The sequence below is a fragment of the Musca autumnalis genome, unplaced genomic scaffold, assembly GCF_047663935.1.
Source record: "Musca autumnalis isolate F117 unplaced genomic scaffold, ASM4766393v1 scaffold_2, whole genome shotgun sequence".
Taxonomy (NCBI): Eukaryota; Metazoa; Arthropoda; class Insecta; order Diptera; family Muscidae; genus Musca; species Musca autumnalis.
In genome coordinates this window covers 212,641,071-212,666,873 of record NW_027411755.1, presented here as the reverse complement: position 1 = coordinate 212,666,873, position 25,803 = coordinate 212,641,071, and the positions used below count along the sequence as shown (strand labels likewise).

The following is a 25,803-nucleotide window of genomic DNA, read 5'->3' as shown; positions in this document are numbered from 1 at the left end:
TAATGGACTGAAAATTATAATTTCTAAGATGAAGCTTTTTAAGCTTTTTATACCCAAAATAGAACGTTCATACTAGAGCTTTTACCACAATAAACTTGTATTTATGGATTATTTGATGTATTATCGTGGTAATAAGCTGTAGTACGAACGGACTATAAGTGCCAAGAATATTTTAGCTGCATTTATAATTATCGGCTTCTAAACATGCCATAAATATGAGTAATATAAAACATTTTAATAAGCGAGAGAAGTCTCCCTTGTTTTGTATGGGATGTTTGTTGAAAAATTATTATTATAAATATATATACCAAATAGAGGTAATGAAATGCCATTTTGTCACTGTATTCATTTTAATGAAATTTCAAAACCTTAACTTCGATAACATAACCAAAACCCATTAATACCACTGTGTCATATGATGACATCTTAATTTAATCACAATATGAGCAGCAGCAAAGTCAAGTTGTTGATAGCTGAAGGTACTGTTTTTTTGTTCTTGTTTTTTTTTTTCATAAAATAATACTCTCATTATAATAAAGACCTTCACAATGGCATTAAAATAATAATGTTTTTTGTTTTGTTCTGGTTTTCTATTATAGTCTGCATTATAGTACCGCACATACATATAAACACACTCTTTCCTAAAACTACAACAAATAAAGAGCCCTTGGATGTGAGCATAAATATTAACGCTTGACTTATATTTCATATACAATAGTGATGCTGCTGCTGTTGGTTGGTAAGGTTAAAATTCATTATAATAAAATGCAAAAAAGAATACAAAAATACAATGCAAATTTTAGCATTGTATATTTTTACAAAAGTAATAAAGAATAAATGTGGTTAAGGACAAAAAACCATTTAAAGTTAAATACAAATGGGAAATAAAACCTTCTAAATGCTGTTGGAAGATTAGTCTTTGAGTACATCTTGAAACTTTTTATAAATATTTTGATAAAAGCGATTATAGCCGAATGCGTCAGAGCTTTGAGTAGGATGTGAAAAATGTAGGAATACTAGTAAAACTACTTTCCGGATTTTTCTAAGAACATTTGGGAATGAATTGCTCAGCATGCATGACGAATCTTACAACGGAATGAGGCTGATATACAGTATCGGCCAAAAGTTAAGCACCCCATCAGAACATTTTTTAATTTATAATTTTTTAAGAAAACTAAGTTATGAATTTATTTTTTATTAAAGAACACAAACCTAAGGAATTCCGAATTTTATAAAAAATATTAAAATTAAAAAAAAAATTGATTGCTTGAGTTGGAGTATTAAAAAAAAAAAAAAATAATTAAGAAAAATAAGTTACAATGTTTTATTAAAAATGCACTGAAAACTAGAAAACAATTATTCGTTTAGCCTCAATAAGTATATCCTTCTTCATAATCGGATCTCTCAAATAAAATGCTTGCCGTCTAATTTTGTCACCATTTGTAATTTTGAATGCAAGCGTTTTATTGGAGAGATTCGATTATGAAGAAGGACATACATATTGAGGCTAAGCGAAAAATTATTTTCTAGTTTTCAATGCATTTCTAAATAAAACAATGTAACTTAATTTTTGTTTGATTATTTGTTAATTTTAACTTTTTAGTAAATTAATTGTTTGACCACTAAGAACCCCATAACCAAATTACCAACAAACTTAGGCCGAAGTGTATATAAAAACTTTAAAAAGACTCTATGGGGGATATAGGAAGAAATGGACCCATATTGGTTTTGGTTTCATATTCATGTATTGTCATCCAAATGTGAAAAGTGTAATCTGCAACTGAAAACGAGTTAGTAGATTTGAACTAAACACGACAACAAATCAAGTTAATTAAAACAAAACAGTGTTAAAAAAACATTTTAAGTCGCAAATATAAGTGGACAAAACTAAAGCACACCCCAATAAATATTTTATTGTGTATCCATAATTTTGGATGTGTCATCTTGTATGTATGGAGGATATTAAGTTCCCTGCAAAATTAGAAGGAAGGAGTTCCATGCGATGACGTGATTTCATGGCATCTTTTGCATTGCTTTAAACGAAGTCGTGAAAGATCCGATATTTTCATCAGCATTTGAACCCATGCAAGGGAAGTCGTGAAAGATCCGATCTTTTCATCAGCATTTAAACCCATTCCATCGATCCAATAGAGATGAATTTTGTGTTTTTATTTGTACAAATTTTCTAAATATATAAGATTAATTATTTACAATAGGCTTGATGTTGTCGGAGACTCTAAACCACAACTAACGTTGTTAAAACTCTCGTCGTAATGATAATGTCATTGCAAAGGGTTGGTGAAAATGACATGTCAAAGCTTTGGTGTAAATGACATGCTTTGGATCCAAAAATGAGTAGAATCTTCTGCCGTCTACGCTCATATAAAATTCATCGATGAAGATGCTAAAAAGATGACATGCCAGATCACTTGCACCCATGATTGAATGACATCTTTGGCATCAAACATTTTGCTGGGTTATTAATTATTTCAGGCGAAATAATTAATTTTCGGAAAATGTAGATATGGGGCTATACCCAAATGTGGAATCAGGTCCACAAATAATGCAAAGGCGGAAATCCCATTGAGACACCTGCAGAAGGTGGTTTTTGAACGTTTCCACAGCATGTTCTGGCGGTTGCTTTTTTGGGGCACATACTCATAGTTCCGTGATTCGTTACCTCGGACCTTTTTTAAATATCTATAAACCCATTTTTGCGGCCAGGTGTTCATGCAATATCAAATGTTAGTTGCCCAAGGATGCCCCTATCTCACGGTATACGGTGGCATTAGCCGTTCACGGACGGCTTAATTTTTTTCTGGCAAAACGGCAGTTGTTGGACGACCTTCGTTATTAGCTAGGGTCGATTGAATGCATTAAACCAATTTTTCACAGAACCATTGGATGGTGCTCTTGCCATGAGAATTCACGTCGCACAATGGTTCGGAAATCGATTTTCGTGGCTAAAACCCCAATTCTTAGTCGTCACCGATTTTCAATTTCTATATGGGCTTCAACAGTAATAACACTGTGCAACAAAATTCAATTTTTTTCAAAATGATGGGACAAACCGAGTACATTATGAAAGTAGAGCTAAAAATATGAGACACGTGTATCGGCGTTTTTAAAGTTTACGTCGGAAAGTAACCAAAATAGGCGGGGCAAGTTCCGCCCATTTTTAATTTTTAATTTCTTCGAAATATTCGAATTAAGATATCTTGGAATCCTTGCATTTCAGGTATATAGTGTCTTTGGCACCTTTACTCAGGAGGGTGTGGGGAATATTTTTCATACAAATTTTAACCCTCATGCGGTTCATCAAAGGAGTCTTTTTTGTCCTTTTTTTGAAAGTCTTTCAAAAACTCCTTAAAAATGTGATCGTATCAAATCCAAATATTCTACAAAATCGTTCGCCATAAAATTTTACTATAGGTCTTAGAGTACACCAAATCTGTAACTCCTGTCTAATCGCCAGTAATCTCTAAAAATGAAAAAACACGTTTAAGGGTTAAAGTCGGACTTCATCTGAGTTTAGTCAAAATTGTCCCACAAAACATAATTTTAGAGAGATGATGTCAGAGACAAAAATATTCTTCATCAAATTTCACTATGGGTCACCAAAGAAATGAAATGTCTATTTACATTTTATAGCATGAAAATTTCAGTAACAATTTTGCTGAAAAACATGAAAATATTTCCCAATTTTTTTGATGAAAAATTTTTCCTTCTTTTTTCGAGTGGATACATGGAAGTATTATAAAACTTGGTTATAGGTGAAAAGTGTCAAAGAATGAATTCTACACAAAATTTCACTATGAGTTTCAAAATAAACCATATATCTATGTATACTATTTCCTTAAAAAATTAGATTACAATTTTATATATATTAGGATGAAATTATATGTTTTAATTTTGGACTGTTAATTTTACATAATTCCATACTGGATCAAAATCTAGCAAAATCCTTTACTTTTTGGGAATATTGTTAAAGAAAGAAATGCTCAAAAAGAAATTTCATTGTGAGTCTCTGAATAAAAGAAATCTGTAACCATAACGTATAACATTCTTAGCAGCCCTTGTTTTTGGTGTAGGGTTTAGGGCCGTATTTTACAATTTTTAACCAAATTGTTGTTGTGATTAAAAAATATAAATAACTTATTGATAGTTTTTCGTTATAAATTCATACAGAAGATGTTGTGTGTTCAATTTAAATAGCTTTAAAAACATTTGTGGTGAATATATATTTGAAAAATAAAGAAAACCCAGATCGGACCTGCCAAAATTGCGTATTTTTAATACTTTTAACATAAATTACGTATTTAGGATAAGCCATTGGTTGCTTATATTGTACGTAAAAATACATTAGAGGTCTACGGCTATGGTCCAGTGAAAATATAGGTGTCATATAGGCTCTCACATGTACAATTTGGTGTGCTCCAAAAAACTACAATGATGGGACTCACTCCTACCTTTGGTGGCATATACGTAATTAACTATAGAATATATGTTTTCCGTGGACATGTCCATACTTCCTGGCATACTGGTCCAACAGGTGTACGATAACCCACTGAAATTACTAGTGGGCGCAATATCTATCGAAAAGGTATGACTCTAAAAATAAGATTCACTTCCGTAATGCACTATGTCGTTCCATTCCCTCCTGCGCAAAACTTTTGAACTTTATTCCTAATCCACATTTTTTCGGCAAGTTCAAATGTCCAAAAAGTGCAACAAAATTAAGAAAAGACCCTAAATATATTCGACCTGTATGTAGATGAAAGTTCCAATTCACATAGGCTGAGGGTATATCTCTGTCGGCAAAGCCTACTGATACTTTTTGACTTGTTTCTGTGTATGTATATGAGTTTTGTGAACACCCAAGTTGTATTTTTTTATTTTTGAACAAATTACAATTTTTTTGAATTTTTTTTTTTTTAAATTTTTGTATTTTTATAGTTAATTTATGGAATTTTATCATTTTTATACCCTCAGCCTTAAGGCTAAAAAGCATATATACACTTTGACCAAAAATTCGTTTCAGACAATTTGCATTTTGATATCGTAATATTTTGTCCAAACTTAGCTTAAGTTCGAAGATGGGCCATATCGATGCACTGCTTCGGGTACCTCCCCCGTTCAAAGTTCAAAATTTTTCTGCAAAATGGTGTGAACGATAACACTGTGCAACACGAACATTATTAACCACATTCTGACACCGCAGCGTGATAAGAGACCAAAAAAAGAGGACACGTGTCTCGCCGTTTTTTCGTATCTCATTAACTTTCGCGGTTATTGGCCTCCAAAGGTTTGAGGATTTTATTTAAAATGGGTCATTTAGTCAGGACTATATCTTCCAAACCGTTAGGAAATTTGAATTTATCTCAGAGGCAAAGTTGTAGCTCTTGCCTTAAAGAACAAAAATTGTGAACACATATAATCCATCAAACTTCATCTGCAAGGTCAAAATCTCCATGGTCAAATTTCTTTTAAAATTTTGTCTCAAGTTTTGTTATACAGCCGATCAAATTTGAAGCAAACAACCAAATAGAAAAATGTACCTCAGATCTCAATAAACATCTTTTTAGAATATACGAACTCTGTAGAAACGGATTTTAATTGTCAAAATAGCAAAACAATATCAATTTTTATCCTCTTTTCTCGATAGATAGATACTAAACATAGATACTAAACCGTTCAAAATTCAAGAAAACAATCAACCACAATATTGTAGCAAAGTCATCAATAAACAACTTTTTGGAACATGCGAAATGTCTAAAATATCCATTTTTTATTCTTTTTTCTCCGACTCTCGTCCAAAGATGCGCAACCGCCCAAAAATTAAGGATGCAGTCTACCACAAAAATTTACCTAAGATTTCAGTTCGAAAAATTATTTGGAAAACGTTTCAAATTTGGATTAGCTTCCATATATATTTTCAGGCGATTTCATTTATTTGACAAACCAAACACAAAATAGGGCAAAAAATTTGACGAACTTTTGACGCAATTTGGTCTAGAAAAAATTTCACCAAGTTATGTATATTGAAATCGTAGTGGTGTAGGATATCATAAAATCGACCCCTGCCGATTTTGATACTTTATTTACTGGTTCAGATTGTCTGACTCCAGTGCCTAGTATGAATGTAAAATTTCGAAAATATTGGTTTCTAGATTTGGTTTTTATCGTACATGCCAGTAAAAGTCCTAACATAAACATAAATGTACTAAATTGCTAAGAAGAAACTATAATCTTGTATTTGCTTTTTGAACGCTTAAGCTTTAATATTACCCCAGAGCTTGTTCCAAGTTAACCTACAGCTGCTGATGATGAGCCAAAGTGTGAAGAAGAATAAACAAAAATTCATTTGAAAACAGCAAAAACAAAAACACAACCAACATCAATTCCAAACAAAAACAAAAAACTGCATGTAATGTAAAATTAATGTAATAATAAAATTCGTATTTAGCTCATTTTAAGATTAAAAAAAACTCTGTAGTGCAAAGAAAGGAAGCTTGAGCTTGAGGTTTAAGGCAAAATACACACAACAACAGCAAAAAACGGACTTATGGATCTTTGGCCAAGTCAATCCCAGTTAAAATGGCTTTGGTACTTCATGGCCAACAAGAGCTGCTACTGCAAACACATTAAGGTCATTTTGTTGTGTTCCTCTTTTTTCTCTCTACACTCTTCCGTTTTCACTGTTTGCTGTGTGCAAAATTTAACATTGGAAAAAGTGCTTTGCATTTTTCATTGAATTCAGTAGTTTTTTGTTCGTTTTTGTTTTAAGCAGCTGAGGAAAACTGAAGGGTAGTGATGGTTGGTTGGCTGCCTGTTTGGTTGGTTGATCCTGGAGCGCTGGAGTATAAGTGTTATGAAGTCTAAAATACTTATGCATATTACTCGTACATTTACAGAGCAATTGTTGATTCATTCCAGTCGTATTTTTTTTATCATAACGTTCTTTAATCACATGCAGATGTAAGGAGGTGCAAATGATAAGTTTTGGTGGTATGGAGAAATGTAAGAGAAGGTACAATAAATTTGGTAACAAAATGGAGTAAAATTCTTTAGATTTCGTATCCTTAGAACCGGTTGTTTCCTCAATTTTTACACCGACCACTTTTTGCTGGCCCTTCATCATTTTCCTCTTCCCTTCTTTGGTCTGAAAATTAAAACATCATTTTAATGCAGAAATGATGAGGCAAAAAGAGCTGAAGAAACTCATCAAACAACAGCGCCATGGCGTGAAGCTGTAACACGTGATATAACAACGTTCACACCCCAGAAATGAGGCAACCAACATATGTAGGTATGTCTTCGGTAGATGTTTTCCACTTCCAATTGCTCCTCGTTCACTACAAGTATTTTACAAAATGGGCAGTTAACGTGTAACGCGGTGGTGGGCACAAAGTGAAAATAAAATAGACGCCTCCAACCGTGTACGCGCGCAAAGTGTTTGTAAGTAAACGTAGAAAACTGAACAAAATCTTCATGAATATTTTATATGCTGCTGCTTAACATAAAGAAAATTTTAAATTTTTAACGTAAATTTGTGCAAAATTATCCTGCATTACTGAATTAAATTTAATAATAAATGCGTTGCTCTGACAGGCATAGAGTAGTAGTATGAAATTACTGCTACCAACCATTGTTTTATTATTCCACAGGCTTTTGCTTGGCATTTGGATTTCATTACGACGATGATGACGACGAATACCGTTTTTTTTCATCTTGGCCATTATAGTTTTGTTTTGTAAATCCGTTGTTTGCCTTCGCCTTTTTTAGAACTTACAGAAACGGACGACTGCACAGTATACCACTTGTATGTTAACAAGTAGGGTTGTGTGTGAACATTGAGGGAAAACAAAAGGCGATTTATACATGTCGAGCTTGTAACTACATTTCTGTTTTTAATTTTTTATTACGGAAATATGAGGTAGAATATATTTAATTAATAAAGAGAGAAAATTAATATAGTTTTAAATATCACATATCAGGAGAACTGAAATTATAACAAAGTACTATGGAAATCGGCCATGGGACCGGGTTATCTATCGTTAACCGATCGTTATAAATTGTTGTAGAAATCGTTTTTTAGCTACAACTATGAACTGGTAATTTTTTATACCCTCCACCATAGTATTGAGTATATATTATATTTGTTTTTAAATATTCATTTGCTATAGGGTCGCAATATATACATATATTCTTGATCAGGGTAAAATTATGAGTCGATCTATGCATGTCCGCCCGCCTGTCAGTCTGCAATAATCACTCTTAGTCCGGTCAAAATAGACATTGAAATAGCAAAAATTCCCACAAAGCTGAATTTTGGTGGTGAGCTAGGGTTTGCCATTAGAAGCAACGTCCTAAAAGTCTCCATCGACCTCATGTGTGCAAACAAAATTATTCGGGGTCAAAGGTCAAAATTTAAGTGTTTTTAGGTTTTCGGATTTATTTTATGAAAACGGTTGATCTAATCAAAAAGTGACTAAAGTAAATATTGTAGACAGAAAAATTATCTACAAGTTTGATCCTTATAATTGTTTTCTTAGAAGGAACCATTCTTGAGATATAGCTGTTCTAAAAAACACATGATTTTTATGCACTTATAAGGGAAATATGCACATATTCAGACGAACCGGCTAAAATAAGCGAAATAATCGGGTCTGTCCCCCAAAAAAATATATATTTTCTTGAATAGTGAAATTATAGCTATCTTCTTAAAAAAATTCCAACAAAATCGGAGTGTGTTTAGTAGAGTTATTCAATGTTAGAGTCATTTTATGCAAAAATAGCTCATTTAACCCACATGTATAATCGAAAGCCCAACGGGAGCGACCCCAACGAAAACTCTCAGATTTTTTTCAAGTTTTGTCCGAAGGTAGGGTTTGTTGCGCTGATTACGGAAATGTATAATTTTCAACGGTTGCGGATCCGGTTCGCCGGTTACTACAAAGTGGATATCGTTTGAAAGCTTACGGAAGTATCTAACACATAGTGTCGTTACTTTAACCGGTTCGCCTCATAATGTACTTACGCGGCTAATTTTTTATTTGACCTTTAGATCGAGATATCTCGAAAATGGTAAGTCTTTTTTAAGAATAATAAAGACCAATCTTGTAGACAATTATTGAATCTACAACTTTTACTTTAGCGTGCTTTTCCTTAGTATTACCGTTTTTGAGAAAAATTAAAAAAACTGAATAATGCCTCCAAAAATGACCCTTGACCCCGAATAACTTGCTTTGCACACATGGCATCGATTGGGACTTTTAGGACGTTGCTTCTAATGGCCAACCCTAGCTCTCCAACAAAAGTCAGCTTTGTGGAAATTTTTGCTATTTCCCCCTTATACGCATGTCTATTTTGACCGGACTATCTAGCAACCTGAAATTTAGGGAAGATGCGTCTTTAGTTTGCTGGCGGGTCAAGTTCAATGATATGCTATATCGGCCCACGCTACCGCCCGATTTCAGGTATTTTAGACGTTGTTAGTCACATTTGCAAACCGAATTAGCTATAATTTGTCATTTAGGGCTCCTAGTTATCAAAAAACTTATATTCCAAAAATTATGGGCATAGGTCCATGTTTTGGTATAGCCCCCATATAACGGTACCTCCCGATTTTCGGTATTTTGAGCCGTAATTTGTCATTTGAGGTTCTCAGTGGTCACGAAACTTCTTTACTAAAAATCGTCAGCAAAGGTCCATATAACGGTACCTCCAGATTTCGGTATTTTGAGGATCTTAGCTACATTGTTTGACGGAACTACCCGCAATTTGACTTTTGAGGTCCCTAGCAGTTAAAAAACGTTTCCACCAAGAATTGTAAAGATGTACCTTTCACCTGGCTGAACACATTTTTATACCCTCAGCATTTATGCTAACGAGGGTATATACACTTTCATACGGCAAAATGTGCCTCATTGAAATAATGGTTTCAGACCCCAAGTTTGTTTGGACGAAATGTGTTTCAGACAATTTGGAGTCAATTGAGCAATGTCCGTCCGTCTGTCTGTCTGTCTGTCTGGCTGGCTGGAGCGCACGATAAGTCTCGAACGGATGAACCGATTCGGTTCAAATTTCGGCTTTCGTAATATTTTGCCTAAACTTAGTTTAAGTTCGAAGATAGGCTATATCGGTCCACTCCTTCCGGTACCTACCCCAGAAAAGTTCGATAATGTTCGGAAAATTTGTGCGCACGATAACTAACCGATTTTGTCCATACTTTGTCCATCGTAAAATGTGTACCAAACATAGATAATGTTTCAATATAGACTCAATCGGTTCACTCCTTCGGGTACCTCCCACACAAAATTTCGGAAAAATTCAGTTTAGAGCCATCTCTCGAATCGCTCTGATTTTTGTTTTAGCAACTTGTAATCACTGCCCTCCATACGACGGTACAAGTTTCATTAGGGGCAAGTCCATACTTCCTGAGAAAATAGCCTGAAAGTTACAAAAAAACCCTATGACACCGTGTGAGGTGGTTGAACTCTCGATCGTATCTGCCGATTCGGTCCAAAGTTTGGCCTTAGTAATATTTTGTCGAAACATAGTTTAAGTTTAAAGATAAGCCATATCGATCCACTCCTTCCGGTACCTCCCCCACAAAAGTTCAAAAATGTTCGGATAATTTGTTCATACGGTAACTTTTGAAGGGAATGGCCGAATTGGTCCATACTGTACACATCCTAATAAAACTACTAGATATAGATCAGTTTCAAAAATGGACTATATTTGTCCACTCCATCCGGTACCTCCCAAACAAAATTTCGGATAAGTTCACTTTAAGACCTGCTATCGAATCACTTTTATTTTATTATTTTTTTTTTTTTTTGAAGCAACTTGCATTCGCTGCCTCTATTACGATAGTAAACGTTTTTTTTTCAGGGGCAAGTTCATACTTCTTGAGCAAACATCCCGAAGGGTGTAAAAACCCAATATGGCACCATATGTAGTGGCTGGAGATCCACTTCCATTATAGACAATGTAGATCCATTCCTTTTAGTATCTCCTCCGCAAAACTTTTGATCTGTAATCCTAATGAACATTTTTGTCGGCTCAAATGCCCAATATTTTTAAAACCCCTAAATACATATGTTTTTTGGGAAAACTTGTTTCAATATATACAGGCTGAGGGTATATCTCTGTCGGCAAAGCCGACTGACACTTTTTTACTTGTTTTGATTAGATTAGATAATTTAGGCATTTGGGGTTGGGGTTAGGTGAAAAAAATATCCACCTAAAATTGTGAAAGGAAACTAATTATTCCATTTTAATTAAGACTTTTTACTTGTTTATCGTTTGAACCTTTAAAGAATTTTCGTGAAAATTACCTTTGAACCATACAAATGACTATGGAAACAAAGATCGCTCGGGCAGTACGTGTTAACGTTAACCGATCGCCATAAAATTTCACATGTCACGTTAATGGACCTGTACCGACAATTCTGTGATGGAACATTTAATACCTTTAACGGAGACTCAGTACGAAATTGTAGCCATTTACTTAAGCCTCGAAAATATAAAAAATCTGGCGATATCGTACTATGGGTGTTATATCATTCTATTTTTTGTAGAATACTTTGTAGCCCCAAAAACACAAAAATAATTCCAGCCATTTCGTTGTGTTAATGAGACAAACCCTCATTATTATAAGTCTTCTTTTGTAATAGTTTGGATTTACCGAACAGATTTATAGCATTCCGGTTAACTTAAAGTTAAAAGTGATGATTGAATTTCAAGGAGGAGCTCCTTGGCATTAACTTTCAATGTAAAAAATATATTTTTAATGCCTCCAAATGGGTTTATTTTGCGTTTTCAAATCCTTCAGATAGTAAAAGAACACATATAATAATGGCCCTAAAACTACTAATTTACCAATCGGGAGGTACCGTTCTATGAGGCCATATACCAAACAGTGACAAGAATGAAAAATTTCTGGAATAACGTTTTGTAGCACCAAAGGGGCTATATGAAGGCGTGGACCTATACCGACAAATTTCTGGGAGAAAGTTTTATTCCCCCAGCGAAGATTAAATACCAAATTTCTGCCATTTCGGTGTGATAATGAGGCTAAAACCTTCAAAATATCGTAAATCGGGCGGTACCGTTCTATGGGGGCTATATGAAGGCGTGGGCCTATACCTACAAATTTCATATGGAAGGTTTAGTACCCCAAATGAAGTCAAAATACCAAATTTCAGACATTTCGGTAGAATATAGAGGCCACAACCCTCAAAATACCGGAAAGAGGGTGGTACCGTTCTATGGGGGCTATACTAAGGAGTGTACCTATCCCGACAATTTTTATATGGAACGTTTAATACCCCAAAATACCAAATTTTAGCCGTTTCGGAGAGATAATGAGGCTAAAACCTTCAAAATACCGAAAATAGAGAGAGGCCATTCGATGGGGCTATAAGACGGGAACCTATACCAACATATTTCAGGTGGTAAGTACCCAATTTGAGTTATTTTAATGGCATATGGTGGCCACAACCTTCAAAATATACTGATAATTCTATACTATAAATATACTAATAATTCTATTCTAGAATGTTTTATACCCCAATCGAAGACTAAATGCCTGAACCAATGCCGACAGATTTCTGGTGGAATTTTTTACACCCCAAGGAAGACTAAATACGGAATTTTAGTCAATTTTGTGCGAGACATTGAGGCCACAACCTTTAAAGTACCGAAAAGACGGATGTATCGTTCTATGGGCGCTATAGAAAGACGTAAACCTATACTGACAAATTTCAGGTGGAAAGTTTAATACCCCCAATGAAAGCTAATTACCATATTTCAGACACCTTCACAATACAGAAAATCGGGAGGTATCCTTCTATGGGGGCTATATGAACATACATATTTTTATAATTTTTATACCCTCAGGCAAATATAGATCTGGTTCAATATGGACTATATCGGTCCATATTTGTTATTACAGAATGTTGTCTTCACGGACCCTATTACGACAGTACAATTTGTTTCAGGTGGAAGTCCACAATTCCTGAGATAATGACCTAAAAGCTCCAAGAATCCCTGACGGCACCAACTAAGATGAAAAATCCGCAAGATAACTCTCGCAGGGATTACCAGTTTGGTCCAAACTTTGTACATCGTATTAATTCATCCAGTTATGTATAAGATTGTACTATGGACTATATCGGTCCACTCCCTCGGGTACCTCTCACTCAAGATTTGGAAACAGTGAAGTTTAAGAGTTCTTCTCGGATAGTTTTGAATTTTTGTTCAGCAGGTTTTCCTTGCGGCTCTTTTATGACGGAGGAAATGCCTACAATAAACTGAGTGGATTTGCCACCGCCGAAAATTTGGATGTTCTGGTCAGGGATTGAACAGCAGAAAATATCCTTCAAAATTCATAATAATCCCTTAAAAATATTTTTCGAAAATCTACATACATATATTGTCATGCTATTCTTTGAAAAATCCAGGAGCATTGTCCTGTTGTTCCTTGAAAAAATATTCTTTGACAATTTTAGAAACATTTTCCTGTTGTTTCCTGAAAAATATTCTTTGAACATTTCACGAACATTGTCCCGTTATTCCTTGAAAAATATTCTTTGAAAAATCCACAACATTGAAAAATTTCACAAACATGTCACGTTTTTCTTGAAAAATATTCATGGAAAATATCACGAACATTGTCCTGTTATTCGCTGAAAAATATTCTTTGAGAAATCCACGAAATATTATTTTAAAATCTACGACATTTTTTCAGATATTTCTGAAAACCTTCCATGAAAATCCTCGACAGTTTCCAGCAAGTCCTTGAAATTTAAAAATTGTTCACAATTTCCCTCTTAGTTATTGAAAATTTATTTGTTTAAATCCCCCAACATTTTTTGATGATCCTAGTAAAACAAATATTAAGAATTAAGATTATTTCCCTGCTGGTCCTTTAAAAGTGCGAATATTCTTAAAAAACTCTTGAATTGCCAAACTGGCCTTTATAAATAAATTTCTTTAAAAATGCAGGAAATTTTTCCATCTGTTGCTTAAAAAAAAATACTTTGAAATCCACGGAACTAACCCTGTTTACTTTAAACAATATATATATATTTTTTTGTAAAATCCGCAATAACTGTCCCGCTGCACAGAGGGGAAATTTGTGTTAAAATTTGATCAAAAGCCCTAGAAAGATCATTTATAGTCGGATTGATATAACATTTTGCACAAAGCATATCTTCTGTACAAGGATTAATCCTATAGAAAATAATGAAAATCGGTCCAGATTTGGATGCAGCTTCCATATATATTCGCATCTGATATGAGATAAAAATGCACCAAAATCACTGAAATTTGACACATGCAACCTGAACCAGCTTAAAAAACATTGAGCCAATTTTCAAACAAATCGGTGCAGATGTATATGAAGAAAAGACAAAATTTTTTAGTTTTCCATAAGAAAAAATATTAAAAATTTTTTTTAAGCTACATGAAAGATTTTTGGTACATAGATTGGGAAAAAAATCCCATTCTTAAATCTGTTCGAGATACTAATTTTGGTTGTTGCGCACAAAAGTTATGGCGGTTTCAATTCTGATAAAAAGAAAAAAATCTTTAAAAGACTCTAATCATTATATTGAGAAACTCTCTTAATTAGGGGCTCCCTACATACTATATGTTTACTGAGGTCCCATAACTTTAGTGAAAAAGTTGTGCATTTTCGCGGAAATTAGGAAAGAATTCCAAACAATTGGTAGTTTGCAACTTGTTTTAATAAAATTCAACCTGCTTATGCCTCTGAAAAATAAATAAAAAATATGTACGTAATCTATACATCGCGAAGATTCAAATGAAACCAAAACTATACAAATCCTTTTAGTGGTTTTCATATTATAGTGAAAACAAAAAAATATATTGAGGAAATTTATAAAATTTTTGTAAGAGAAAATATTTATTAAAATTTATTTTGTGAGTTAGTTGAACAAAATGTAAGAAAAATAGGTCGGAGCTTTTCCTCTATTTTACTTAAATTTCACGCAATAAATCACATTTTTTATTCTAATCACTTCTCGAAAACACGCTAACATCTAGCAGAAGATATGAATATCTTTCAAATAAATGTTGGGTTCCTTTAAATGGGGTATAATCTTGAAATAAAATTGTATCGGGTAATGTTCATTTTGAAATGCGTGTAAATCGAGAAATCCTCAAAATCACTTGATGCGCATGCGGTTTACCAATACAGCGAATTCTTCTCTTTTAATTTGTACACATTTGCCAGGATTTACTTTGGCCGCTAAGATGTAGCATTGTCTGCAGTTTAGTGTGCAACAAACTGTATAACGCTTATATTTTGCACAAAGTTCATACACTTTTTATGCGCATCCGATTTCACTATCAACCGTGAAAAAATACATCGATCTAAACATATTTCAATAAAATCCATCAAGAACCGTGGATGTAGCATCACACAGTATTTTTTGGATAAATCGGATACAGCTCCCACGCCACTAAATTTTTCAAACCGCTGTTTTCGCACAAACGCGAGTGATGATTCACTTTCTTCATTAAAATGGACACGATCCACATAAAACGCGAATTAGTCAGCGATATTTTGAAAAATATTTTTCGCAAATTTTTCAATTTTTGCAGTAGCCATTTCCGCCGTTCTAGTAGATGGATTTTTATGATCTGGGATTCATATGATCCGGATCGTCGAAAAAGTAAAATATCGCGGGGTACCAGCACACTCAAAACGATATTGTAAATACTGTACCCAAAAAATAAGTTTTTTAGAAAAAATATCACACTAAATTTTGGCCTTTGCCAGTAGATTACTCTGCTGCTGTGTGGGCTACATACTCAATATACATATCAGATTATGCGAAATCGCGAGTTCTTTAATCTTATAATTGGTTTTTCGAAACATCCGAATGCGCGTCCCAGTTACATAAAAAATACAAAAAACGCCTGAAATCCGGCTTCAAAATGTCATCATCCATAAAAGGTGGATGCAGTGGAAATTTTGGAAAGTGATACATTAGAAGTGTAATCTTCATTTTGTATTCTCCTACTTTTACTTTGGACAGATGTCCGTCATTTGAATGGTCTAATCAGAAATCGAATAGCAATGTAAACAACCTGTTTAGCTTCAACGTGTTTTTACCTATGTTTTTCCTTTACGCGGTCGTAACTACCACGTAAATTAAATTTTTTTGCTAAATTTTTGAGCTTTGTACAAAAACATCTAAAATAATCCAGCAACAGTCATAGTTACTGGTAAACTACAATAGTTCGCGTATTATAATAGTGCAAACCTTGGCTTCATGGAAACTAAAAAATTTTGACTTTTCCTCATATATAGTCCCATATACATATATTTCATACCAAATTTTATTTTTTGCAACATTCTTAAATTAAATTTTTCTCAATTCACATGAGAAAACCCGTGAATGTTTCTGAATAATGAAAACATATTTAATATGTGTTGGTTTAGTATGATAAATAAAAGTCCCGGTTATAAGGCGGAAAAAAATTTAGTGTGAGTAAACCTTGCAATTCCATATAAAAATATTTCATATTTTAGTTGAGAAAAATTAGATTTTTTCGGAATGGCGCGAATATGCGCAATTTTTTATGATTGAATCTGATATTTGAGACTCAAGCGCATAAAACATTAGAAGAAACTATGGTCGGGAAACGACGGGGAAATAGACTTTTTCACTAGTGAAATTGTAGTAATCATAAAACTATCATAAAAAAATTTCATAAAGAGGATATGTATCACCATTATTAAAGAGCAAAGATGTAAAATCAATCTAAAAAATTTTAAATGCTAATCTTGTTCGGAGACTGTACAAAAACAATAAATATTGAAGAATATAAATTTTCGCGAAAATAATGTTATTTTAATGTTCACCTAATTTCTTAGTTTTCGAAAATTTACTTTTTGTTTTCAGTATGGCTGTGTTCAGTCGACTGCTGCGTCGGATTGGTTAATCTTACAAAGTCCAGGATGGTTATAGCCAATGTAGAAAAGAGTCTGGTTGCCCTTTATCAATTTTTTTTCCATAAAAAACGATTTTCATATTTTGAGTTTTGAGCAACTTTAGGCCTATGTTTCCCCTCTGTGCGCTGGTCCCTATGAAATAATGTGAAAATCAATGATAATTGTCCTGCTGGTCCTTGAAAAATATTCTTTTAAAATCCATGATAATTTTCCTGCTGGTCCAAGTAAAATATTGTTAGAAACTCCAAAACAATTGTCCAATTGTTCTTTCAAAAATATTTTTTAGAAATCGTAAAAATTTTTCTTTGAAAACTCATTGCGTTCCCGCTCCTTGAAAATGTTTTTTAAAAATCCACAAAAATTTCGTTTCTGCTCCCTGTAAGTAATTTACAAAATCCCACATAATTTACAAAAAATTATAAAGAAAATACTTATAGAATTCAGTATAAATGCGCTGCTAGTATTTGAAAAAATAACCTTTTAAAGTCCACGAACATATTTATATTTATTCTATGAAAATTAAACATAATTGCACTGCTTGTCCTTCAAAAATATTCCTTAGAATATATGTTAATTGACCTGCTAGCCATGCCTTCAAAAATCCTAAAGTATTTATCTGTAGTATACTTAGATTTTTCTTTAAAAATCTACTATTATTTTTTCTGATGGTCTTTGAAATATATTTTTGGAAGTGATCTTCTAACCCTTCAATATTATTTCCTTGCTTAAGCTTGAAAAATCCCCAACAATCCACAATCATTGCCCCGCTAGTCTTGAACAGATAGTCAAATCATCAATCATTGCTTTCACTCTTCATTTTGCACTAATAGCACAATAACCAATCAAAACTAATTTTCTACTTAACAATTTGAAATGTGTTCAATGTTTTATTATTTTTTTTTCTTCATTGAAAAATAACATTTTGGCATTTTTCAATTAAGTAAATTAAATTCAACAGTAAAATACCAAAATTCCTGACAAATATAATCAAAAAACTTTACATGCATAACACAAACTTAACATGCATTTGAAGACTTTGGATTACGTTTTTGGGTGAAAGTTTCTTCATTGAAGCAATGCACTTGTTTTCTTGTTCCAAAGCAATGTCATCATCATCTTCCCCCCCGCAGTCTATTCCAAATGCTAGAGCATTGTGTGGCATACATTTTTATTCAAGGCAGTTGTACAATTACATTAAAAAGTTCGTCTCTAGGATTTTCTGTGTTGCTGTTGTTTTTCAAAGAATGTACCTATAGAGGATTTCTTGCTTCATCCACATTGTATTGTAGAATAGTTTACAGCAAACTTTCGCATTTCTGTGCCATGCACTGGGTTCGTTGGTATTCATTGCAGTACTCCAGAAACGCGATATCGATATTGAACACAAAAAAGTAAAGTATATTGGTAACAAAGCAATTTTTGACATGGAATTTCTAACAACACTCAACACCATTCTCTTCCGTAAGGGCAGGCAATTGCCGTTTATTGTCACAAAAATGCCAGCAATACACATGTCGATAGCAGCAGGCATTTTTACAATCATGACATGCATTCTTATATGTATGTACATTTATGCCAACATACATGAAGATGTGCGTCACATTATATATCCAACAATGTGTGTGAAATTTTCCACTATAAAATTTTAGTTGTCTCTTGAAAATGGATAAACTTTATGTAAATTTAATTTTTCCTCTACTCATCAGTTTCCCCACCTAATGTTTTATATAGTTGGATTTTTCTCCAAATATTTTAATTTATAAAAATTATATAAAATGTCATATAAGTAGTTTTTACTTTCTTAAATCAACTTGGCAGTGGACACCCATGAAAGTTCATAAACAGCTCAATGTGCACAACATTTTGTGCCACCAAAATGCCAACATCATCGTCTGACTAATATTTATGTCACAAAATGCGCTTGGTTGCACCCATCGGTTGCATTTAACATTTTTCAATAAAAGTTCCAATGTTAACGTTTGTACATTTTTGTTTGTTCGTTTTGCAAATCAATGTCTATGCATATTCAATGGGTGATCTACATGAATACATATGTATGCATGTGCATTAGGGCGGTCCAAAAAAGGACAAAATAGTTTTTTTGAAATGCCTAAATTTTCTTCCTTTTGATGTAAAAACTTTATGTATGGAATTTTATGGCGAGCGATCTCTGTTTCCATAGTATTTTGTATGGGAACAAATGTGAATTTTAACGAAAATTCTCTAAAAGCCGCATTTATAGTCCAATCGATGAAAAAAGCTTTACCAGTTCGTTATTGTGACTATAAAATGATTTAAACAAAATGTACGATCACCGATTTTTTTATTTCCATAGTACTTTATAAGTTGGTCTTAGCCGAATTTTCAGGAAATCGCACAACAGGCCACCATTATTTTCCAATCGATTAACAAATTTTACCAGTTCATTCTTGTGGCAAAAAAAAAAAACGAATCCTACAAAAATATTGGATCAAATGGAACAAAATAGGAGATAGGCCTTTTATAATAACAAAATAAATAAATAAAACAAACAAAGATTTGTAGTTTTTTGGGCCTCCCTAATGGGCATACATTCAATAGTAGACATATTGTTTTACACCAAATGCAAACTAGAAAGCATGCAAAACCATCACCGACAAACTTTTACGAGATGCAGACCTCTTCAAATGTTAAACACGGCGCGCAAAATGTTTATCACCAAAACTTTTTTAGGAAAATATTTAGTATAAAAAATTAAACAGTAACCGCCGACCAAAAAATTGTAAGGACCACGATTTTCGAAATATTCGTTTTTTTTTTAAGAGAAGCTCCAGTCAAGGGCTGCTTTTTCAAAAATTCACTTTAAAAACTACCTAAAAACGTCTTGCTTTTCTTTAAAAATCAACAGTACATTATTCTAAAGATCTTAAATTTTTTCTATTACAAGTAAAAAAGTATCAGTCGGCTTTGCCGACAGAGATATACCCTCAGCCTATGTGAATTGGAACTTTCATCTACCGACAGATCGAATATATTTAGGGGTTTTTCAGACTTTTGTGGCACTTTTTGGACATTTGAACTTGCCGACAAAAATGTGGATTAGGATTAAATTGGAATGGGGGGAGGGGATGGACCAACATAGTGCATTACGGAAGTGGATATTATTCTGAGTGTCATATCTTTGGGATAGATATCGCGCCCACTAGTCATTTCAGTGGGTTATCGTACACCTGTTGGACCAGTATGCCAGGAAGCATGGACTTGACACGGAAAACATAATATGGCTGTACATCATCGGTATAAATTTCCAAAGGATCTCCGAACAGACCCTAAACTGCACTTGGTCACAAATGTTGAACTTTTGTGGGGGAGGTATACTAAGGAGAGGACCGATATGGGCCATTTTAGAAGTTAAACTAAGTTTGGACAAAATAGGAGGAATGCCAAGTTTTGGACCAAATCGGTCTATCAGTTCGAGAGTTATTGTGCTCTCCAGCTACTACTTATGGTCCCATAGGGGTTTTTTACAACTTTCGGGCTGTTTTCCCAAGATGTATGGACTTACCACTGAAAAAACTTTTACCGTTGTAATTGAGACAGCGATTGCAAGTTGATTTAACAGAAATCAAGGTTATTCAAGGGCAGGTCTTAAGGTGAACTTATCCGAAATTTTGTGTGGGAGGTACCCAAATGAAAGGTCAAATATAGTCCATATTCAAACCTGATTTATATCTGGTCGATTATTAGGATGCGTAAAGTATGAACCAAATCGGTCGGTCCCTTCAAGAGTTATCGTGCGCATAATTTTTCCCAACATTTTTGAACTTTTGTGGGGGGAGGTACCTGAAGGATTGAACCGATATGGCTTATCTTCGCACTTAAACTAAGTTTGGAAAAATTATTATGAAGGCCAAATTTTGGATCGAATCTGCAGATCCGTTCTAGAGTTGTCTTGCGCTCCAACCATTACACGCGGTGTCATAGGGGTTTTTTGAACCTAAACTGAACTTTCCCAAAATTTTGTGTGGGAGGTAGCGACAGCGTGGACCGATTGAGTCCATATTGAAACCTCATATAAGTTTGGTAGAAATTTCACGATGTGCAAACTTTGGACCAAGTCGGTGCTCCCTTCAAGAGTTATTGTGCCCACAAATTTTCCGAACATTTTCGAACTTTTGTGGGGGAGGTACCGGAAGGAGTGGACCGATATAACCCATCTTCGAACTTAAGCTGAGTTCAGACTAAATATTGCGAAAGCCAAATCTTGGACCAAATCGGTTCAACCGTTCGAGAGTTATCGTGCGCACCAGCCAGACAGACAGACCTACGGACATTGCTAAATCGACTCCAAATTGTCTGAAACACATTTCGTCCAAACATACTTGGGGTCTAAAACCATTATTTCGATGAGGCACATTTTGCCCGTATGAAAGTGTATATGGTAAATTTTAAATTTCTTTTGCAATTCCATTGAAAGAAATATTAAAAAATTTATTGCGAGCACATCCGCAATTTTTGGAACATAGATTAAGAAAAAAGTCGTGGTTGCAAATCTGTTCGCGTTCACAAAATTGGATGCTGCGCTCAAAAGTTATGGGGGGTTTTATTCCCTTATAAAGAAAAAATATTTAAAAATTCTATTTTTGCTGTAATAAGCGTTAACAGCATTTAATATCTATCCGTAGATGCCTAAATATTTAATAAATGTATTTCTATTTTCGCGGAAAATCAAGAAATACTGAAAAAATCTTGGAGTAATTTAGAGTCCAAATAAAACTCGAAAAAATAAATTAAAAATGCGTACAGATTCTAGACAACGCGTAGAAAAATATGAGACCAACGATTTTAAAGATAGGATTTATAACTGCCATATTACAACAACAACAAAAGATGAAAACTTATTGTTGGAATATTATTTCAAAAATATATTTTTTGTTCAATTCGAAAAATAGAAAAAACATTTTTGGGAGTTATTCTACTACTTCGCTAAATTTCGATGCAAGGACTGACGGACTTTGCTGAAACTTCTTCAGGGAAAATGCGATGACAAACCCGAAAATGTATTTGCTTACTTTGATAAACAATAGGATTATGAAATATAAAGTAATATTGGCATTACAACAAAAGAAAAAACATAAAAGTTAAAAAACGTATAATTCGCGAATTCGTTAAAATCAGTTAAGGCGCATGCGCTTTTCAGATACAGCGAGTGCATCTCTATCAATATGTAGCGATTTTTCCACTTTTCATTCAGCGGCCAAAGTGTGCCGTCAGCTGCATCTTACTGTTCAAAAACCCTTTATGTGGGTATAAATTGCGCGATGTACAAAAGATTATAAGGCGCATCCGATTTCAGTGACCGCCTATAAAAATACGTCGTTATAACAAATTTTAAACAAATTCGTCAAGAACCGCGGATGTGCTACCAAATTCTATTTTATACGAAATACGAATATTACTCCAGAATCTCGGTAATTTATGCCACACGGTTTTGGAAAATAACATAATCTCGTATAGAGGATTCCATTGATGTAAAAATAACCAAAGAAAATCGCGGTTCAATGCGCGGAATCATCAAAATATAATTTTGCAGAATTTCCTACTTTCAAGGTATCTATAACCGCCGTTTTAGTGGATGGATTTGAAAGCGGAAGGGTTCATTAGATCCGACGCGTAAAAAAACTAAGATCACGCGGTTCAAGGGTACCTGAGTCACAGTTGTAAATTTTGAAGCCAAAAAATAGGTTTTTAAAAAAATTTACGCACCAAAATTTCGTCTTTCTTTTTCTACTAGGGAGCTGTATGAAGCATATTCATGAGATATACATCAAACGACGTGGAATCACGAGTTCTACAATCCAATAAATAGCTTGGGTAAATATCTGGTTGCGCCCTCTAATTATAAGAAAAATTCAAAAAACCCAGATTTCAAAACTTCAAAATGTCAGCATCGATTTTAGGGGGATGCTGTGTATATATCGATAAGTCATACATTAGAACCATGTTGCCCAAGGGGTATTCTTCAATTCTTTCTTTGAGCTCAGGTCTGAAATTTCCCCAGAAATCAGGAAAGAACACAAAAAAACTTGTAAACTTGAACACATTTTTACCCATTTTTTAATATTACCACCAACACAGCTTCCACATAAACTATTTGTTATGTTTCTTTTCATGCGACCCCAGCTAAAACACTACAATTAATATAAATATATTCATATTGTATAAAATATATTGACAGTTCGCGACTTATTAAATGGTGAACCTCAACTTCAACGATTGTAAAACATTTTTGAATATTACCATATACCCTCGTTAGCATAAATGCTGAGGGTATAAAAATCTACGTCAACTTCCCGCTAGTAATTGATAAATACATATTTACAAAAATAAGATAATTGACTTGCAGGACCTTAAAACTCCTCAATAAATTCGATGCTGGTCCTTCTCAGTATATATTTTATTCCATGATAATTTCCTTGTAGCTTCTTGAAACAGTATTTTTTACAAAGCCACGTTTATTGTCCTACTGATCGTTAAAAATATTCTTTAACAAGTAAGAACGGCGTTAAGTTCGGCCGGGCCGAACTTGTTATACCCTCCACCACAAGTTGTATTGAAGTAAAATGCAATAATTAGTTTCCTTTCGTGTATGAAGATGACTTAATACTAAATTTTAGCAATTTCGGTAAAACAATGTGAGGCACCATTCTATGGGGGCTATTTCAAAACGTCGATCTATACCGACAAATTTCTGACAAAGTTTTTCGACTCAATGAACTAAATACCAAATTTCCTATATTTCGGTAAGAGAATGTGGCTAAAACTTAAAAAATACCGAAAATCAAGAAGCACGCTTCTAAGAGGATATAGGAAGATGTGGACCTATACTGACAATATTCTTCTGGAATATTTTATAACTCTTGGAAGACTAAATAACGAATTTCAGCCATTTCGGTGGGATATTGACGTCACAATTTTCAGTATTACGAAAATCGGGAGGTACAGTTCTAAGGGGGCTATATCGAAACGTGGACCTATGCCGACGAATTTTAGTCGGAAATGGGGCAATATGAAAGCGTGGACCTGTACAGACATATTTCTGACGAACAGTTTTATATCACATTGAAGACTAAATACCAAATTTCAGCCATTTAGGTGGAATATTGAAGCCACAACCTTCAAAATACGGAAAATCAGGAGGTACCTTTCCATGGGGGCTATATGAAGGCGTGGACCTATACCGACAAATTTAAAGGGGAAGTTGGAGTACCCCAAACGAAGTCTAGATACCAAATTTCAGCCATTTCGGTGGGAAGGCATGAACCGATACCAACAAAATTCTAGGGGAAAGTTTTATACGACCAACGTAGACTAAGTACCAAATTTCAGACATTTCGGTGTGATAATGAAGCTAAACCCTTCAAAATACCCAAAATCGGGAGGTACCGTTCTATGGGGGCTATATGAAGGCGTGGACCGATACCGACAAAATTCTGGGGAAAGTTTTATACCCCTAAAGAAGACTACGCAACAAATTTCAGTCATTTTGGTAGGATAATGAAGCTAAAACCTTGATAATACCGAAAATCGGGAGGTACCGTTCTAGGGGGGCTATATCAAAACGTGGACCGATATATCCCATTTTCAATACCAACCATCCTGCAAGTAATAAAAACTTCTGTACCAAATATTGACTCTCTATTTTTAAAATTGCCAGCTGTATCTTGACTTCAACAGACAGACGGACGGACGGACAGACGGACATGGTTAAATCGACATAGAATTTTATGCTGATCAATAATATATATACTTTATAGGGTCTTCGACGAATACTTCGATATGTTACAAACGAAATGACAAATTTAATTATACCCTCCATATGGTGGAGGGTATAAATTAAACAGTAACCGCCGCCAAAAAAGTTGTAAGGACTACGGTTTTCGAAATATTCGTTTTTTTAAGAGAAGCTTCAGTCAAGCTCTAACAAGGTAGACTACTGTACAGCTGTTTTTTTTTTTTTTTCAAAAATACTTTTTAAGAAGTACCTAAAAACAGTTTCCTTTTCTTTAAAAATCAACAGTACACCTTGCAAAAATACTTTGAAATAAAAAACAAGTAATAAGTATTAGTCGACAGAGATATACCCTCAGCCTGTGTGGATTGAAATACATTTTTCCACAAAAAACGTATGTATTAAGGGGGGTTTTCAAAATATTGGACGTATGCACCGACAAAAGTATGGATAGGATTAAAGCTCAACAATTTGCGGGGATATCGATCGATAGGTCTGCCGAAATTGAGGCAGCGAATGCAAGTTGCTTCAACAAAAATCAAAGTGATCTGAGAGCAGGCCTTAAAGTGAATTTATCCAAAATTTTGTGTGGGAGGTACTCGAAGGAGTGGACAAATCTAGTCCATATTCGAACCTGATCTATATCTGGTAGATATATTAGGATGTGTAAAGTATGGACCAAATCGGTCACTCCCATCAAGAGTTATCGTGAACACAATTTTTCCGAATATTTTTGAACGTTTGTGGGGGAGGTAACTGAAGGAGTGGACCGATATACCTTATCTTCGAACTTAAATTAAGTTTGCACAAAATATTACGAAGACCAAATTGTGGAACGAATCGGCAGATCCATTCGAGAGTTATCTTGCGCTTCAACCACTACACACGGTGTCATAGGACTTTTTTGTTCCTTTCAGGCTATTTTCTCAGGAAGTATGGACTTGCTCTGATGAAACTTATATCGTTATATGGGGAGCAGTGAATACAAGCTGCTACAACAAAAATCAAAGCGATTAATGAACAGGTCCTAAATTGAACT

The 25,803-nt window shown here is 34.1% G+C and overlaps 1 protein-coding gene across 30 annotated transcripts in view; it reads right to left on the bottom strand.

The window, feature by feature from the left end:
- bru1 (bruno 1) overlaps window positions 1-25,803 on the bottom strand; it is a 703,720-nt gene that overhangs the window by 92,124 nt on the left and 585,793 nt on the right. The gene's annotated exons all lie outside the window — the stretch shown is intronic.